The 18,130-nt window shown below is 38.8% G+C and overlaps 1 protein-coding gene and 1 long non-coding RNA gene across 4 annotated transcripts in view; one reads left to right on the top strand and one right to left on the bottom strand.

Annotated features, from left to right (window-relative positions):
- TBXA2R (thromboxane A2 receptor) overlaps positions 1–18,130 on the top strand; it is a 165,044-nt gene that overhangs the window by 79,741 nt on the left and 67,173 nt on the right. The window contains exon 1 of one of the 3 annotated variants that reach the window (XM_053703121.1): positions 2,701–2,768. The exons of 1 other annotated variant lie outside the window; for it this stretch is intronic. The gene's annotated coding sequence lies outside the window, so the exon portion shown is untranslated. Of the gene's footprint in view, positions 1–2,700; positions 2,769–10,197; positions 10,321–18,130 lie in introns of those variants that run through there. One more of the 3 variants, XM_053703122.1, reaches the window with a different exon arrangement.
- The window catches only part of LOC128649706 (uncharacterized), a 257,962-nt gene that overhangs the window by 190,765 nt on the left and 49,067 nt on the right, over positions 1–18,130 (bottom strand). The gene's annotated exons all lie outside the window — the stretch shown is intronic.

Genomic DNA, 18,130 nt, shown 5'->3' with positions numbered 1-18,130 from the left:
CACAACCAACCCCCCAAATAAAAAGCTAACTAAAAAAACCTAAGCTCCACATTGCTCTGAAAAGGGCATTTGGATGGGCATTGCCCTTAAAAGGGCATTTAGCACTTTTGCAGCCCAAAACCCTAATCTAAACATAAAACCCACCCAATAAACCCTTAAAAAATACTAACACTAACCCATGAAGATCGACTTACAGTTTTGAGGATCCAACATCCATCCTCCAAGAAGCCGGGAGAAGTCTTCATCCAAGCGGCAAGAAGTCCTCCAAGAAGCCGGCCGAAGTCTTCATCCAAGCCCGCAGAAGTCTTCACCCAGACGGCATCTTCTATCTTCATCCATCCGGCACGGAGCGGGTCCATCTTCAAGACATCCGACGCGGAGCATCTTCTTCTTCCTATGGACTAACGACGAATGAAGGTTCCTTTAAATGATGTCATCCAAGATGGTGTCCCTTAGATTCCGAATGGCTGATAGAATTCTATCAGCCAATCGGAATTAAGGTAGAAATAATCCTATTGGCTGTTGCAATCAGCCAATAGGATTGAGCTTTCATCCTATTGGCTGATCCAATCAGCCAATAGGATGAAAGCTCAATCCTTTTCAGGGCAATGGGGAGCTTAAGTTTTTTTAGTTAGCTTTTTATTTGGGGGGTTGGTTGTGTGGGTGGTGGGTTTTACTGTTGGGGGGTTGTTTGTATTTTTTTAAAAGGTAAAAGAGCTGATTTCTTTGGGGCAGTGCCCCGCAAAAAGCCCTTTTAAAGGCTATTTGTAGTTTATTGTAGGTTAAGGTTTTTTTTATTTTGGGGGGGCTTTTTTTATTTTCATAGCGCCCTTAGATTAGGTGTAATTAGTTTAAAGCTTTGATAATTTATTTTTTATTTTTTGTAACTTAGTGTTTATTTTTTTTTGTAACTTAGTGTTTGTTATTTTTTGTAACTTAGTTGTTAGTTTTTGGTAACTTAGCAATTTTTTAGTTTAGATTTAAATTATTTGAGTAGGGTTAGGTGTTTAAATATAGAATATAGTTATTTTAATTTGTAGTTTTATGTAATTTTAGTATAAAAGTTAGAATAGGTTAATTATTAATTTAATATAGTTTAATGTAATTTTATTATAATAGTTAGAATAGGTTAATAATTAATTTAATATAGTTTAATGTAATTTTATTATAATAGTTAGAATAGGTTAATTATTAATTTAATATAGTTTAATGTAATTTTATTATAATAGTTAGAATAGGTTAATTATTAGTTTAATATAGTTTAATGTAATTTTATCATAATAGTTAGAATAGGTTTATTATTAGTTTAATATAGTTTAATATAGTTTAATTTAAATCTAAAGGTAAGTTTAAATTTATTATAAGATAGGGATGAGTTAATATTTAATATAAAGTTAGCGGGTTGTTAGGTTTAGGGGTTAATAGGTTAATTTAGTTTATGGCGATGTGGGGGGCTGGCGGTTTAGGGGTTAATAGTATACATTTATTTAGTTGCGGTGGGCTCCGGGAGCGGCAGGACAGGGGTTAACAACTTTATTAGAGTGGCCGCGGTGTAGGGGGCAGCAGATTAGGGGTTAATAACATAATGTAGGTGGCGGCGGTATAGGAGTTGGCAGATTAGGGGGTATTAACATAATGTAGGTGGCGGTGGGCTCCGGGAGTGGAGGAATAGTGGTTAATAACTTTATTAGAGTGGCGGCGGGGTCCGGGAGCGGCGGGATAGGGGTTAAACAGTTTAGTATAGTGGCTGTGCTTAGTGACAGTATACAAATAAAGCTGGGAAAAAGCCGAAGATCAGCAAGATTGATGACTGTTAGTTAACAACAGTCCCCTGCTCATCGCCCCGTACTTGGTGCGTGGCTTTTTGACAGCTTTTTTGTTAAATATGAAGAACGTATTCAGGTCCACGGCAGCAAAGTTAGGCGATGTCAGGCAAACGTATTGGTGCCAGCGAATGCAGCACAGTTGACTGGTTGATAAGTAGGCTCTATATATTTAAAAATGCAATTTTACTGACTGCTGCTCCTGACTCTACTGAGCGGGTCTTAAATTGCATAAGCGCATCGCGGGCACGCTTTCTAGTTACAGCCGTCCCGATCACGCCATTAAACTGAATGTACATTCAATTTAATGGCGCGATGGGACTGACTGTGACTAGACAGCGTGCTCACCATGTGCTTATGCAAATTAAGACCCGCTCAGTCAGGAGCAGCGGTCAGTAAATATGTATTTTTAAATATATCTTTGCAATCTTTTGTTTTATAAATTTGGCGCTAAGCTAATGTTATATAATTCTGCACTATGTGCAGAATTATATAACATTAGTTCGTAGGTTTGTTGTCCTTTTAAATGTATTATAAAACTATTTTAAAGAAATATAGGCTGTAAATTTAAAAACTTAAAGGAACATGATATCCAAATGTTAAAGCACATGACATGAACATCACTATGTAAAAAAATATATTTTACCTCAAATTCCCTAAGTATTAACACACACTGTAAAGAGACTTTAAGATGCTATTCAGGATGCTTGTCCCAGACTTGCTAGGGAGTGTGCATCTGTCACGTGTAGGCACAGTCATGTTATTTTCCTATTCAGTTTAAGGAAGTTCTATGAAATCTCAGGAGATCACAGCAAAGGCAAAGCATTACCTCAACACTGCTGATGCTGATTGGTTATCGTTTTTTTTTTCAACTTGCAGATGGACAGCAGCTGAAGTATAACTGTTTACACAGCACTTACTCTGGTGAGCTGAAGACATTTTGAGGTAAAATATCTTTTTAACATAGAGATGCTAAGGTGATATTTTCTTATCATCTTTCTACAGTTATATTGCATCACTTTCACATGATTTAGCATATGAGTATTGTGTCCCTTTAAAGATATATTAAACTTGTAGCTTATATAATTACTTTATGGATACACCTTTTGAAACGTCTGGTGAAATTTCAACATACTAAAGACTGATGAAGATACTCCATCCTCATTGAACACACTACTACATGCAAACTTTTCACAGTTTTACAGCAAATGCAGGCATAATATTTAAGGAAGAATATTGCAATAGCTTTATTTCTGATTTTATGGGGATCTAAAATATTAAGTTGAAATAAGCCATAAGAAAACTATTGTAAAATACATATTATCTTCTGCCCAGACATAATCTGCAAATAAAAAGCAGGAAGTGTATTATCCTAGAACTGTGAGTGTGTCTGGGGGATTTATGTGTATATCTGGGTGGGTCCAAGAAAAATTCTGCAAATAGGGACATGTGGCTCTCTTAGAGGGACAGAGGGACAAAGCTCATAAATAGAGACAGTTGGGAGGTCTGTAGGGGGAGCATGGGTTCCACCAGACACCCCTGTATTGATGCACTACTGACTGCAAGGCCAGATGGGTGCCCTGGATGTGCGGGCCCAGTCTTAAAGGGACACTAAACCCAATTTTTTTCTTTCATGATTCAGGTAAATAATACAATTTTAAATAACATTCCAATTTACTTCTATTATCTATTTTGATTCATTCTTTATTTATCCTTTGTTGAAGAAATAGCAATGCACATGGGTGAGCCAATCACATGAGACATCTATGTGCAGCTTCCAATCAGCAGCTACTGAGCATATCTAGATATGCTTTTCAGCAAGGGATATCAAGACAATGAAGCAAATTAGATAAGAGAAGTAAATTAGAAAGTTGTTTAAAATGGCATGCTTTTACTAAATCATGAAAGAAAAAATTTGGGTTTCATGTCCCTTTAATTGTTACCTCTGAGCACCCTGTAGTTACACCCCTGGTGTGCACTATAATTCATGTTTGATGATATCCTATAAAGTGCTGTCACATAAAAACATATGTTACAATATACAGATCTATTATACTCTGCTTTTTATTTGCAGATAATGTCTGAGCCCGATTAAATGTATTTTACAATAGTTTTATTCTTACTTATGGCTTATTTCAACTTAATATTTGCACTGTGGGCAAGATTATCTAAAGGTATCTGGGTTGGCTAGATTGTTAAAGAATGCTTGCCTGTACTTCTGCTTCCCTGGTGGAATTATCTAAAGCCAGTTTTTACCCTAAAAGCAGGGTGTCTCACTAAGTGGCTTATACTGCATTTTTGCATGGGAAGGAGATGCATAAATTACAAAAGTATACAATAAAAATTGTAATTTAAAAATCATACAAAATGAATAATTGAACTATTCACACAAAAATATGCCAGAAATGTATTGTTAAGGTGCATCAAAAATCGTACCAAAATTCTTCACCAAAAATTGTAATTTATCAATAAATCGTATTAAATATGCACAGTGCAAATCGTAATTTATGTACACTGGATGTGCAAAAAACATATAGAAAGTCATACTCATTAATACAAAATACAAAGCGTTATTGCAGTTTTATTGTAAAAATGGGCTGAACGTGTACGTTCCATGGGCGTATATAAAATTGTCTCTCAAATCCAAGCGTAATTATATAAATATTTTCTCCCTACAAATCACCCATTTTTTTCTCACAAACTAAAAGTTGGAGAGTTTGTGGCAAAATACTTAATTCTCTAATATAGAAAAACACATGTATACGAAAGGCAATGGTAAGATGCTATACGCAGAAAGCAGCGCAATGTGTTTTGTTTTTTGTGCAGGATTTAATTTTTAAAGTGCACCCCGTGCTTGCTGCTATCTTTGCTCTCCCCCCAGCAAAGTTTCCCTTTCCAGCTAGCTACATTTCTTTCTATAGGAGATATCAAGCCCCTCGTTGGAATTGTTAAAAATCTAGTGTCATGATACAATCATGTGGAGTAGTTGATACCTGAATTGGCTACCCCGCAAAGGTGGTACTGTGTTCTGGAAAAGGTTAATGTTAATTTCTTTTTCCTGTGTGTGAAAACTGCTTTCAGAAAAGCTGTAAGCTGAAACCCCCCTCCTTAGTAGTGTAACTGTGTGTAGGAATGCAGAACGCTCCTCCCCTTGGAGACTGATAGTGGGAGCTAAGACTTCTATGCATTGGCTGGACTCATTGTAAATTATAACCCGGGCGTTGTCTTTGACAAGACAAAGAAAATTTGGTTGAAGTATGCAACAGAAAGACTTTTTAGTCAGAACTGCCCTTGGGACCAAACCACTAAAGATCTGGAATGGCAGCTCTCCACATATCTAAAGGAACTTGGTAATAAGTTAGAGATTGTGTGTAATTCTTTTCATGTCCCATTTTCTTTTTAAAGAACTGTAGCTTTGCATTTGTATGTTATTTTGAATGTCTTTATAATTTTTCACTGTGTAACCTGTATTGATATTTTGTTATTAAACACGTAGAAATTCTCATTCTGTCTTGTGGGCTGTAATATCCAAATGCAAATTCACACTTCTGTTGAGACAAGGTTAAAGGCACGTTACCTAATTGTTAAATAGTGTGAGTTTTTAGGGACTCCCCAAAACTCCCCTTTAATTTAAAAGTTTTTGGTGGTGGCAGCAGAGAAATTGTTAGAGCAGTGTGGACAAGATTTGGGTTAATGTGGTGTCTCTTTTAGGGTCCTTTTGCAGAGTTGCAAGGTTAAGGGAACCAGAGCTGTGTGCCATTAACCCCTTCATGCCCACACCCCTCTATTGTGATGCTGAGAAAGTTTGGTTCGTCACATACTGGCTGGCAGCAGTGGGGATATTTAGAGTTTTTTAGTGCTATTTAGATAGTACTAAAAGAAATTGCATGTTTTTGTGTAATTTCCCAAAAGACAGAACTCAGTGCCTAATTAGAGAGATATACAGTGCAAAGAAGCAGTTATTTTTCCCTTCCTCTTGTTGTTTGTTGCTACGCTCAGTATGGAAGAATATAGGAGAATGCCTGAATGGTCTCTGGAGTTTCTTTGCAAGAAAAGAGTAATTACTATTCTTGGCAAAGGGAAAGAACAGCTGATGCTGAAATTGCAGGAGGCAGAGGGCCTCAAAACAGAGTTTGAAACAGTCACAGAAAGGGTTACTGTGGAAGCTGTAACTCAAGACCTGGTACCCAACACTGTTGACCCTCCTGTAGCCCAAAGAATGTTACCTGGTGCTGTTAACCCTGTAAGTGTCATGGAGTCTGAGCTACAGACAGCACTCAGATACTTGGGGAATGTTGAACCCAAACTAAGAATTTAACTGATCCTCAAGTATCAAGAGGAGAAGAGAAGAAGAGAGGCTGCTAAGAGAAAAAGAGAGAGAGATAGGCTGCTGAGAGAAAAAGAGAGAGAGAGAGAGGCTGCTGAGAGAAAAAGAGAGAAGCTGCTGAGAGAAAAAGAGAGAAAGAAGCTGCTGAGAGAAAAAGAGAGCACGAAATATCTATAAGGGATACCCAGCGGAGACATGTGCTAGAGGTTTTTAAGTTTACCATAACCGAGGCACCTCTCCTGTACCCAGAATTTTTGCAATATATTTTCCAGATAGTGATCCCGTTGGCCAGAAGAGTGCTCCTGGGAATGGAACCTGCAGCAGGGGCTACAGACAGCACTAACAACGAAGCCCCAGTAGCCAAGTGTTCCACTGTGCAAGCTGTATCACCTCCCTGGAGGGAATGTGCCAGCAATGGACAACCGAATCTACAGAAATATCTTCCCCTGGAACATCTCCCATCAAGGGGGCAGAAGTTGCATTGGGCAAGGGGGATACCCGGCCATGCATTTGGTGCCATAAGTTTGGGCACCTGAGTTTTGCCTGCCCCACCAAGGAGAAACCTCAACATGCAGTCTGGGGTGGGAATACAGCAGGGAAACCTGCAGCAGCTTTGTTTGTGGGTGGGTCAGCAGGTAATCTGCAGAGTGTCACAGAGGGAGACTGTGTGACCATGAGACTTCAGGACACTGGGGCTGGATATCGCTTGGTGTGCCCTGAAGTGGCAGAGGATATTATCCCAGGAGAGACTGTGGATAATGAAGAAGTTTGCGGGGAGTGCCCTGCGGCATGTGTGTCCCTGGATTGGGGTGTGGGAAAAGGTTTGCAGGAGGTAGGGATTTCTGCGGATATCCCTGTTGTTTTGCTGGGGGATGATGTGGGCCAGATGCTTTATCAGTACGCCGCAGAAGACAACACCTGCAACCTGGAAGGGCCAGTAGAGGGCCCTGCACCAACTGAGGTACTGTGTGACACTGTGGGGGACCCAGAGGGGAAGCTAGGGATGGACACATCGCTAGCTGCACCAGAGCTGGAGGTATCCCACCAAAGAATGAAGAATGATTCCCTTGAACATAATTGCTGGGAGGGGGGCTGAGGGTTAATGCAGCTCTGCCTTTGTGTACACCAGTAATGTCTTGTTCTGATGAAGAGGGATGTATTGGAAATGTTTGTGACAATATTACTTCTATTGAACCTGGGTTCTGGGAGGGAGAGCCTAGGGAGGGATGTATTGAAGATGTTTGTAACAATGTTGCTTCTATTGAACCTGGGTGCTGGGAGGGAGAACCTAGTGTTAATTATGATTTACCTGAACCTGTACCAGTACTGTATTGTGCCAGTGAAAAGGGTTATACTGCCATTAATTGTGACAATGGGATGCCTGATGCAGTGTGTGGGAATGTGAGAGAGCAGCAGGGCTGGGCAGAAGGCCAAACTGAGTGTGTATACCCTTCTGTGCTAGAACTAGCATTGCATATGCAAGGAGGAGTGAATGGCATGGCTGGTGTAGGGGCCAGAGTACATCCTGTCCTGTTACAGAGAGTAAAGCAGGATGGGACCCTGGGTGTGGCTGTGGACCTCCCCTACAGGAATGGCAGATGTGAAGAAGAGGGGGAGGGAGATGTAGCTGCAGTGACTAATGAACCTGCTACTCCTACAGAGCATACTGGGGTAGGTGTAAACAGTGGAGTATCTGACCTAAGCATAGCAAGAATTTATCTTAGATCCTTTTATGAGGGAGAGCGAATGTGTGATATCCTGCAAGTAAATGTCCTCCACGAGAGAAATTGTGTCAGCTGATGCTAATTATTACAGGGGCCAAATGAATGCTGAGAGTGTGCTGAAAGGGCAGATCTGGTCTTATGAACAAGGAAAGACTAGGATTTAGGTTGACATAGGGGATCAGCGTGGGATGACCCCCTATTTCCGCCATTTTAAAAGGGGAGGTGTCATGATACAATCACGTGGAGTAGTTGATACCTGGATTGGCTACCCTGCAAAGGTGGTACTGTGTTCTCAACCTGGAAAAGGTTAATGTGAATTGCTTTTTCCTGTGTGTGAAAACTGCTTTCAGAAAAGCTGTAAGCTGAAACCCCCCTCCTTAGTAGTGTAACTGTGTGTAGGAATGCAGAACGCTCCTCCCCTTGGAGACTGATAGTGGGAGCTAAGACTTCTTTGCATTGGCTGGACTCGTTGTAAATTATAACCCGGGTGTTGTCTTTGACAAGACAAAGAAAATTTGGTTGAAGTATGCAACAGAAAGACATTTTAGTCAGAACTGCCCTTGGGACCAAACCACTAAACATCTGGAATGGCAGTTCTCCACATATCTAAAGGAACTTGGTAATAAGTTAGAGATTGTGTGTAATTCTTTTCATGTCCCATTTTCTTTTTAAAGAACTGTAGCTTTGCATTTGTATGTTATTTTGAATGTCTTTATAATTTTGCACTGTGTAACCTGTATTGATATTTTGTTATTAAACACATAGAAAATCTCATTCTGTCTTTTGGGCTCTAATATCCAAATTCACACTCCTTTTGAGACAAGGTTAAAGGCACGTTACCTAATTGATAAATAGTGTGAGTTTTTAGGGGTTCCCCAAAACTCCCCTTTAATTTAAAAGTTTTTGGTGGTGGCAGCAGAGAAATTGTTAGAGCAGCGTGGACAAGATTTGGGGTTAATGTGGTGTCTCTTTTAAGATCCTTTTGCAGAGTTGCAAGGTTAAGGGAACCAGAGCTGTGTGCCATTAACCCCTTCATGCCCACACTCCTCTATTGTGACGCTGAGAAGGTTTGATTCGTCACATCTAGAATGCACATTTTTTGTTAAAATTGGTTGTATATATTTGCTTTTCCAGAAAAAAGGAAATGTGGTTAACAGCGCCAAACAATCAAACAAGCTCACTATACTTGATCACCTAACTAGATAAAAAAATAAGAATACAATGTTGCGTGGAATAGGAGCACCAACTGGCTTAAGTATGATATCAGGTGTAATTTAGATAGATACGTAAATTTATTATGAGATAAAACATTCAACATAATACAATAAAAAACACAGTATTATTACAAATAAAACAAAAATCGCTAAAGCAGATCTTTCAAATTATCTCTCGATCTGTGTGAGTCCCAAATATGGGAGTTAGAACAGTAAAGTGACCTAATAGTCCCGGTTGATTAAGTCCAAAATAAGGTGATCCTAAATGGAAGAAAAGAAAAGGAAATCCTCCAATAGGGAAAACATTTTGTGAAAAATAGTAATCCAAGTGATAATAATTGTGTAGAAGCAGAAAAAAGTATGTGTACACATGTAAAAATAAAAATAAAATAGGGATGTTGAAAAAATCCTTGTGGATCCTTAATGTTCAGGGAATCTCCACTGTGAGTATACCTTAAAAAGAGGAAATACAAATGTGCAAAACCTACTAAATAAATATTCCTAATGAAATAGTGCTCACCAGGATCGATGTTTGCATGAAGTCAGGGGAATATTTGAGCCCGATTTGTCTAAAAGTCGACGCGTTTCAGCCCAAACAAGGGCCTTTTTCAAGAAGAATGTAAGATTTTTGTTAAAATTAGCTGTACATATTTGATTTTCCCATTGGAGATAACGATACTGAACTAAACAGTGAAAAAAAATCCAAAACAAATCTTTCAGATGAAACAAATTGTTTGCCTACACACAATCTCTAGTTTGCTGTATGTTTAATTTGTAATTATTACTTTTTCGGGTTGCTAGAGATTCTCATTCATTGTGCCAGATAATGTATTGTGGCATTTAACATAACTAATGATGCTAATGAAAGGAATATCCACTAACAAAATAGAAAAGATAAGTAAGTCGATAGGCAATTATGGGCTTTATACTAATATTGCGATTGCACATGTGTTTAGCAAATCTCGACAACGTACCAAACGCATATGCACCTGTATGTGATTTTTCCACTTTAACAATAAATGTAATTACATGATCACATTCCACACACTCTTTTGATACATAGGTGGAGTGCGATTGCGTAATTGTGCGCATGCACACATGGAAGTAGCAAATCTCGACAAGGGAGCTAATGTTGACAGAACACTGGCGATACTAACAGGACGCTTAGCACGGCTGCTTCAAGGGCCTCTGCTAAAGGAGAATGGTTTGTGCGGCTCTCCAGCACGCTAAAGGTAAGTATTTAACCTCTTAAAGGTAATTTAAAGAAAACAAATAAATACTGAAGAATTTCTTCATTATTTTTTTCATTTTCTTTAAACTTTGTTGGTGCATTCATTCGGAAAATAATTTTGTTAAAACAAAACAAATATCCGTTTTTCGTTAGAAATGCAAATCTCTAGTATAGTGCAAACATTTTTATATTTAAAATACAAATGCACCCACGCACATTTCAATTTTGACCTTTTTATGCCAATAAAAAGCAGGGCCCTAGGGCAGCCTATTAAGTGCCTAGGAAACTAGTTCATCATTTTCAGCGCTGGCAGTCCTGCTTTCATATAAAAAAAAGTCTCTTTTTTTCAAATCATCCCTGGCTGTCAGCTTCTTCATGTAAAACATAATTTGCTGTATTTTGCAATTCATGCACATATTTTATTTGTTACAAAATCCCTGAATCATCCAAACTTGTGCTTTATGATAGATTAAACCAAAGCCTTGTAAAATAAACTCTGCTTCGCAATGCTATTAATAATAATCTCACTGTTTGTGCATGAAACTAATTACATTGCTTTTCAATTATTGGGTTAAAGAAATACGAAACATCATCTAAACATCCAATTCTTTCTTTTTTAAGGAATAATCTCAGATTCATATTTATGGATTTTGATTTGTTTAGGTAAAACTTGTTTGTAAATGAGATGCTGGACATTTGCCATGTGTGAAATATAATACCTTACAGTTTGTTGTTCAGGAGGTTGTCATGTTGAGCCAGATGGATTGGATTAGCTTATTTTAGTCTTAAATTCTGTTTTTCTTCTGATGGATTCAGGTCTCAGTGCTTGGATAGGATTCAGAACAGCAATTAGCCAAAAACTCAGCAATGAAATATGCAGATTATTCTTCAATTTGCTTTTAACACCACCACATGCATTATGAAGAGAATTGTTAAAGGGACATTATATATATATACATCAGATATTAATCATTTCAATGCAATTGATTAGCCTACAAAAAAAGCTCTAAAAGTAAATACATCTGACATTTTGTTAGCAAAGTTTGCAGCCCAGGATATAGCTGTTTTTCATATTGTGTATTATTTCTCTATTTCTGTGGCCAATTAGGGAAATATATAAATGAGCGCTTGCCAAACCTATATATACTAGCAGGAAAAGAGGTTATGTTCTACCTATACAAATATTTGTCTATTTTGCATGGAACTACTGGATCAATTTTGTTTACCTCTGTAATTAAAGAGACAGTAAAGTCAAATTAAGCTTTCATAATTCCAATTCCAATTTACTTCTATTATCAAATGTGATTTGTTCTTTTGTTATTCTTTGTTAAAGACTAAACCTAGGTTGACTAATAGGAGCTTAGGAGTATGCACGTGTCTATAGCAGTCTATTGCAGCAGTGTTTGTAAATATATATAACATTTCTATAAACAATGTTGCAAACACGGCTGCCAGACGGCTTAAGAAAAATTATTCTATCATGATTCAGATAGAGCATGCAATTTTAAACAACTTTCTTATTTTCTTTTACTATCAATTTTTCTTCATTCTCTTGGTATGTTTTGTTGAAAAGCAGGTGCATATGCTTAGGAGCCCATTTCTGGAACACTATATGACAGCAGCTTTGCAAGAATATTATCCATTTGCAAGAGCACTTGATGGCAGCATGATTTCCTGCCATGTAGTGCTCTGGATGCCTTTTTGATTAAACTAACTCTGACATAACATGTACAGATCCTTTAGTTTTTTAGCAAAGGCTGATCTCACTATCTACCCGAATGTTATTCTGTGCCATAGATTCATAGACACTCTTGAGGTTGCCAAATAGCCTTGTAAAGGCAGGATTATGTCTGAAAAGTTTTGAGCATCACTTAGCCAATATTTTCTATTGTTTCATTAGAGGGCATTCCCATCATTTACAAATACAGGGGTCATTTGCAAGCTTTCTGTTTTTGTTTTTTTTCCAATGTTGGTAACAGACTTATTTTTTTCTTTACCAAAGTGATCACAATCTTTCAGAGTCAAACACAACTGAGATTGTTAACACACACAAGTTTTTATTTCCATTTTCCCACTCGGAACAGCCAAATTCCAAATGGGCTAAAATGGTTATTGGAGTGTGTGTGTTTAACAATTGGATACAACGGTGATTATGAACTGTTAAACAACCTGAAAGCCAAATGTACGTGGGCATGATGGGTATATTGGGCGTATTTGATCAATGATGTTTTTCAGACTTTTGATATGTTAAATGTACTTTTTTATTCATTTTTAACTAATTAAGAAAACCTCTTTTTCCGGTTTGGCAAGATTTTATCTAAAATCAAGAAGAAGACTGTGGGATATCAATTTCCATAAGAATAAAGAAGCTACTACTTATCTCATCATCTAAAACAGGATTTTAACAAATCTTACACTGTAAAAATGTAGAGAAGATGGCAACACAAGGTTCTAGATACCATAAACCACCCTTTCTAAAAGCACAATTTTTTTGAACTTCGGTTTAATGTAAAAACCCCTGCAATAAGACAGAATGGCAATAGGGATGGGTAAATGTTTCTAAAAATTCAAAATTTAAAACAAATTTTGATACATTCGTTTGTTCTAAATGAATTTTGAACGTTTATATAACATTCTAACATTATCTATTTTCGAATTTTCGTTTTTGAAGTTTTCAATAAAATTTGAAAATATTTGTTCGAATAATACTATGTTTAGCTATGTATTCATTCATTTTCAAAATGTAATATCCGAATTTGAATGTGACATTTGAATTCAAAATAGTATTTCTAGTCTACAACTGTTTTTTTTTATGTAATATTCGAATTCGAAAGTGACATTCGAAAACTGTAAATAACATTCGATAATAGAATTTTTAAGAATATTCATTCTAACATTCTATTATGTAAATTGAATTTCTAGAATAACATTCGTTCTAACATTCAAATTAGAATATAAACACATTCGCCCATCTCTAAATGGCAAACTGTTAAATCCCAATCTTATCTATGCAATTGCTGATAGAAATCCTGTTTATGAAGATGAAATTACTGTAACTTAGAATCATGAAAATGTGAGTACTAAAAAAAAGAAGGGTTTTAAGAGCTCAATTGCTAAACACCATTTTTAAATGTATATTTTATTCCATTTTGTAGCGGAATTAAAGTACAAAACCTATGGTTGCTGAAGACATTGCTGTGTAAGCATTGTATGATTTTCCTGCTATCTGCTTGGATTTGATCAGAACTTTACCCAATACAGAAATGGTGCTATTGCTAGGATTGTGATAACTCAGAACTTAAAAAATACAGATTGGGAGCCGAAAAAAACACTAATTAATGGGATCGAAAAGATTGGAATCTAACCCGCAGTTTCATAAGGTTCTCAATACAGATCAACATATCTCGCACATTTAAAGCAAACGTCTAGCAACGGGGAAAATTGTAATTACAATCACAACACTTTTTAGATTAATTTAATTGTAAAATATTTGCATGCCTTTCTTCTTATGAAAAAGTATTCTTGCTAGATAAATTGAAAGGTGTCTCAATGATCTCACAGAAATTGAGGAACTGGCCATAAGCACTTGTGAAGCATTTAAACTCATGGGGGTCAATTTAATAAATGCTGGGCGCTAAATGCCGACAGCATATGCTGTTGGCATTTAAAATTGCACAAGCATTTCTTGTGAAATGCTTGTGCAATGCCACCCCTGCACATTTGCGGCCAATCGACCGCTAGCAGGGGGTTTCAAGACCGCTAGCAGGGGGTTTCAATCATCCCGATCGTATCGGATTGGGATGATTGCAGTTCGCCACCTAAAAGGTAGCAGAGAAGTTAGGGAGCAGCGGTCTTATGACTGCTGCTTTTATTATTATTATTATTATTATTATCGGTTATTTGTAGAGCACCAACAGATTCTGCAGCGCTATAAACAAAGGGGGATTACAACAAAACAATTATAGGGATCAAATGGATAGAGGGCCCTGCCAAGAGTTGCACTGTTGTAGTCAGCTCTTAAGAAGGTGATCTACAAACAGCTGGACTCTTAGGCTTACATGCTAAGGGGGTTCAGGGTATGGCAATGGAGGAGAGGAACTGGTATTAGGAAAGGTTAGTGTAGGTTGTATGCATCCCTGAACAGTAGAGTCTTTAGGGAGCACTTGAAGCTTGTAAAACTAGAAGAGAGTCTTGTGGAGCGAGGCAGAGAGTTCCAAAAGATGGGAGCCAGTCTGGAGAAGTCCTGTAAATGGGAGTGTGATGAGGTGACAAGAGAGGAGGAGAGTAGGAGGTCATGAGCAGAGCGAAGGGGGCGGGAGGGAGAGTATCTGAAGACAAGGTCTGAGATATAGGGGGGAGCAGTGTAGTTGAGGGCTTTGTATGTCAGAATGAGAATTTTGTGTTTGATCCTAGAGGCAAGAGAAAGCCAGTGAAGGGATTGGCAGAGAGGTGCAGCAGAGGAAGAGCGACGTGTAAGAAAGATGAGTCTGGCAGATGCATTCATTATGGATTGTAAAGGAGCTAGGCGGCAGGTGGGGAGACCAGAGAGGACAGAGTTGCAGTAATCAAGGCAGGAAAGAATGAGAAAGTGGATTAAAATCTTAGTTGTGTCTTGTGTAAGGATGTGTCTAATTTTAGAGATGTTTTTAAGGTGGAAGCGGCAGGCTTTAGCCAAGGACTGAATGTGAGGAGTGAAAGAAAGATCTGAGTCAAATGTGACCCCGAGACATCGGGCGTGCAGGGTAGTGGTAAAGATTGAGTTGTCGGCAGTTATAGAGAGATTGGGGGTGGAGAGTTTTGAGGAAGGGGGAAAATAAGGAGTGATTAAGAACCTGGCATAGGTTTGAAACGTTGTTGATATGATGGACCCTGTAAGAAATGAATAAAGGTCTTTTTAAAGTTTAACTGGTGGCTGGAAAAATACTTCTTTTGGAAAATAAGGAGCTCAGTTTTGGAGAGATTTAGCTTGAGGTAGTGAGAGGACATCCAGTTAGAGATGTGAGAAAGACAGTTAGGGAAACAAGTTAGCAAGGAAGGAGATAGGTCTGGTGCAGAGAAGTAGATTTGGGTGTCGTCGGCATACAAATGATATTGTAAACCGTGGGACTTTATTAGGAAACCTAGTGATGACGTGTAGATTGAGAAGCGAAGGGTACCAAGGACAGAGCCTTGCGGTACTCCGACCAAAAGTGGTGATGGGGCAGAGGAGGCCCCAGAGAAGGCTACACTAAAGGTATAGTTTGACAGGTAGGAAGAGAGCCACGAGAGGGCTGTGTCACAGATGTCGAAGGATTGGAGGGCTTGGAGCAAAAGAGGGTGGTCAACAGTGTCAAAGGCTGTGGACAGATCAAGGAGGATAAGCAGAGAGAAGTGGCCTTTTGATTTTGCTTTAAGTAGGTCATTGGTAACCTTAACAATTGCAGTCTCTGTGGAGTGATGGGTACGAAATCCAGATTGCAGTGGGTCAAGGAGGGAGTTTATTGTAAGGAAATGGGATAGGTGTGCATAAACTAGTTTTTCGAGAAGCTTTGATGCAAGAGGGAGGAGGGAAATAGGGTGGTAGTTGGATGGGGAGGTAGGATCAAGGGAAGGTTTTTTTGAGAATAGGTGTGACCAGTGCATGTTTCAGCAATGCGGGAAATATACCGGTGCTGAGGGAGAGGTTAAAAGTGTGTGTGAGTATAGGGGTGAGGGTATCAGAGAGGGAGGGGAGTAGCTGTGAGGGGATAGGGTCAAGGGGACAGGTAGTGAGGTGAGAGCTCAGTATAAGTGCCGAAACTTCTTCCTCAGTGACAGGAGAGAATGAGCTAAGTTTAAGGTTATGTGGGTTGTGGTTGATTGAGAGCAATTGAGGGGGTGAGAGAAAGGAATTATGTTGAGAGCTGATTTCATTTCTGATGGAGTTGATTTTGTTATTGAAGTGGCTGGCAAAGTCTTGAGCTGACAGAGAAGTTGTATTAGGAGGTCGGGGAGGGCGGATAAGGGTATTGAAAGTGGAGAACAAACGTTTTGGGTTTGAAGAAAGATTAAAGAGTAGAGAAGTAATGTTGCTTATGGAAATTAAGGGCAGAATAGTAGGAGTTCAAGATAAATTTGTAATGTTGAAAATCAGCTGAATTCCTAGATTTTCTCCAGTGCCGCTCAGTAGTACGGGAACATCTGCGTAGGTATCGTGTCAGAGAAGTGTGCCAGGGCTGAGGATGAGTGTTTGATTTCCGAACTATGGTAAGAGGGGCGAGATTGTCAAGGACGAATGTAAGGGTGGAGTTATAGTGGCAGATAGATTGGTCAGGGCAGGAAAAGGAGGAGAGGTTTGAGGGAATTAGAAGGCTGTTGTTGATCTAATGACAGTATTGGCAATAATATAGTCCAGCACAGGCTGTAACCCAAAAGAGAGGGTACTCCTTAGAGTGACTGCCACACTGAGCAAAAGTATTCCATGAAAAGAAGATAAGGGTAACTCCTCTTTGATAAAAATCCAAGTTTATTTAATTGAACAGGACCAGACAAAAAATACAACATTTCGGGGTCAACACCCCTTAGTCATGTGAGGGAGATGACTAAGGGGTGTTGACCCCGAAATGTTGTATTTTTTTGTCTGATCCTGTTCAATTAAATAAACTTGGATTTTTATCCAAGAGGAGTTACCCTTATCTTCTTTTTATGTTGATCTAATGACATAATGCTTCTGTGAAGTTTGGTGTGAGGAGCAGAAGGAGGGAAAGTTGTGAGGAGGGATGATATGTTGCAAGTAAGGAGCTGGTGGTCAGAAAGAGGAAAGGGTAAGTTTGTGAAGTTTGAGAGAGTGCATCGATAGCTAAAGATCAGGTCAAGGGAGTGACCATCTTTGTTGGTGGGAGAATCAGTCCATTGTGACAAACCGAAAGAGGAAGTGAGTTGCAGAAGTTGTTTTGCAGAGGAGGTAATGAGATTGTCAAGAGGGATGTTGAAGAATGAGGGAAGGGGTGTCTGAGGAAAGGAAAAAGGTAGCCAGGCAGCCAAGTGATCTAGAAATTGAGTTGAGGAGCCAGGGGGTCGGTATATGACTGCAAAACGTATAGAAATAGGAGAGAATAAGCTAATCATGTGGGTTTCAAATAAGGAAAATGTGAGGGAAGAGATGGGTTGTATTTGTTGAAAGGTGCAATGAGAGGAAAGTAAAATACCTACACCACCTCCTTGTCTATTACCAGACCTAGGAGTGTGGCTGAAGTGGAGACCCCCATGTGACAGAGCAGCAGTGGATGCTGTGTCAAGGGGAGAGAGCCAGGTTTCTGTTAGGGCCAGAAGGTTGAGGGAGTGGGAGATAAAGAGGTCATGTATAGAAGTGAGTTTGTTGCAAACAGAGCGAGAGTTCCAGAGTGCACAAGTGAAAGGGGTAGTGGCTTTTGATACAAGAGGAATGTGAGCAAGGTTGTCAGAGTTTTGTTTTTTGAGTCTGTGGGACGGTACACGTGGATGTGCACGGCTAGGCAGTTGTTGGGGACTAGGATTAGGGGAGATGTCACCACAAGTAAGTAAAAGCAAAAGGGAGAGTGACATGAGATGAGATACAGATTTGCAGAGTATTGGGAAAAGACTTATCATTCAGCCCTTCCAATTCCCATAATATGTGTATCCTTTTTGTTGATGTAAATAGATTTACACAGAAATTAACCATGCAGAAATATTTCGCAGAAAGAAAATTAAAAGATTCGAACTTACAACCGATTTTGACAGATACGATGGACACTGCTTCTTAACTTCTGTTCCCGGCGAGCCGGAAACTTCGCACAATGATAGCAGCATTCGCTGCTTATTAAATCTCCCAC

This window comes from Bombina bombina, chromosome 2, assembly GCF_027579735.1.
Source record: "Bombina bombina isolate aBomBom1 chromosome 2, aBomBom1.pri, whole genome shotgun sequence".
NCBI lineage: Eukaryota > Metazoa > Chordata > Amphibia > Anura > Bombinatoridae > Bombina > Bombina bombina.
This window is presented reverse-complemented; position numbering and strand designations above follow the sequence as displayed.